The sequence below is a fragment of the Triticum dicoccoides genome, chromosome 4B, assembly GCF_002162155.2.
Source record: "Triticum dicoccoides isolate Atlit2015 ecotype Zavitan chromosome 4B, WEW_v2.0, whole genome shotgun sequence".
In the NCBI taxonomy this organism is placed as follows: domain Eukaryota; kingdom Viridiplantae; phylum Streptophyta; class Magnoliopsida; order Poales; family Poaceae; genus Triticum; species Triticum dicoccoides.
In genome coordinates, this window is record NC_041387.1 from 265358037 (window position 1) to 265360161 (window position 2125).

Consider the following 2125-nt stretch of genomic DNA (forward strand, 5'->3'; position numbering starts at 1 on the left):
GGTCAAATCCCTCAAAAACCCTTTCTAGATATTTCAAGCTTTTCAAATATTTCCAAAGAAAATATTCTCTAAAAATTCCAAGAAATATCTGGCAAGTCACACATACCTAATGTGATGATCTTGGAAAGTTTTATCCCAATCAAAATAGTTTTGGTTAACAAAAGTAACCCAAAACCCTCTCTGTCCAGATCCAAGTTTGAGCAACTTTACATTGTCAACTTTCTTATTTTGCTCTCAAACTTTGTGGGCATGCTCAAATACCCAAATGATGACACTGCACCAAGTGGTGCATCAAGGAGAAAAGATTTACATGACTAAATCTTGGAAAATCCATTTCTGTTTCTAGGCTTTACAAAAGTTGCATTGGCTACTTTTTCCATTTGACCTCAAAATTTGTGGGCATTGCTAATTTGTGATGCCACTCACTCCTGTTAAGTCTCAAAGCAAGTTAAGCAAATTAGCTAGCCCAAACTACCATCAAACACCTTCTGACAGAATTTCAAAATGCTTGTTTCAACCCCTTCCACTAATCTCCATGAGCTGAAACTTTTCCCACAGCCTCATCTAGTCTCCCTCTAGCCCTTGTATGCTTTTCTGCACAACGAACATTGCTGAAGGGGGGAGAACCCCATTTTTCTTCTATGGACAGTGGATTCCTCCCTCTCTCTCTCAGCCTCCTTCTCTCCCCTCAGCTTGCCAAAGCACCCAAGGCTCCCCAAAACTTTTGCCCACACCTCCTACAGCCTCCAGAAGCAAGTGGACGCGCGAGGACGCGGGAAAGCCGCGGATGCCGGCCAAAGTCGTGCTCTGGAGTGCCTGGCAGGGCACCCGACCATTGACACCGCGTCCCCTAACCACCTCGAGCCTCCCCCGTGCGCCAGTCGATGCCTCTCGGCGTCCGCTTTACGCTAGTAGGCCGCCCACTTGCTCCCGCGCCCTCCTTTCTCTCCTACAGCTCACACCAGAGCACCGCCCTGCTCGGCCAATGCTCGCGCCGCTCTTGTGGCCAGCCCGTAGCTCACCCCGCTCCTCCTCTCTCTCCGTGGCACCATAGAACACCCCCACGAACACCCTCAAGCCCACATTTCCCTCTCTAACGGCCATCAGAGCCGACCCCGTGGGCACACGTAGGCCACGCTTACGGTGGACCTCGGCCAGCCCATATAAGGCCACCCCGAGCCTCTCTCTCACTCCTTGTCGCTCCCCCACACTCCTAATCAACCTCCCGCACCACCCATTTATCTCCAGGGCTGCCCGAGCTCGAAATCGAGCTCGAGCTCCGCCACCTTGAGCTCCGCCGCCTTGGCTCATAGGCGTTCGCGCGGTATAGACCTCCACCACTGCTCCTCTTCCTTGATCTGGAACCGCAACAGCCCACTGACCCTTTCCCCTGTCTTCCCCTCTCTTTTTGCAACCGGGAACGGCTGGAACCACCGACGCCCGAAGCACCTCCGTCGCGTGACCTCGTCATCGGCGAACCAGGCCGCTCCGGCGACCACCTCCACCAACATCGGAACTGCGACATCCCCCAGAGTCCAACGGTGCCATCCGCTTGACCTGTCGTGCCCTGTAGCGTCGCTGGTGAGCTTGCCGACCCCTCTATCGTGAGGTTGAAGATGACAGGTGATACGTCTCCAACGTATCTATAATTTTTTATTGCTCCATGCTACTTTATCTACTATTTTGGACTATATTGGGCTTTATTTTCCACTTTTATATTAATTTGGGGACTAACCTATTAACCGGAGGCCCAGCCCAGAATTGCTGTCTTTTGCCTTTTTCAGTATTTTGAAGAAACAGAATATCAAACGGAGTCCAAACGGAATGAAACCTTCGGGATCGTGATTTTCTAACCGAACGTGACCCAGGAGACTTGGAAACTACTCCAAGTAGTGCCCGAGGAGGTCACGAGGGTGGAGGGCGCCCCCCCTAGGCGTGCCCCTACCTCATGGGCCCCTCGAAGCTCCACCGACGTACTCCTTCCTCCTATATATACCTACGTACCCCCGAACGATCAGAAGAGGAGCCCAAAACCTAATTCCACCGCCGCAACCTTCTATATCCACGAGATCCCATCTTGGGGCCTATTCCGGAGCTCCTTCGGAGGGGGCATCCACCATGGAGG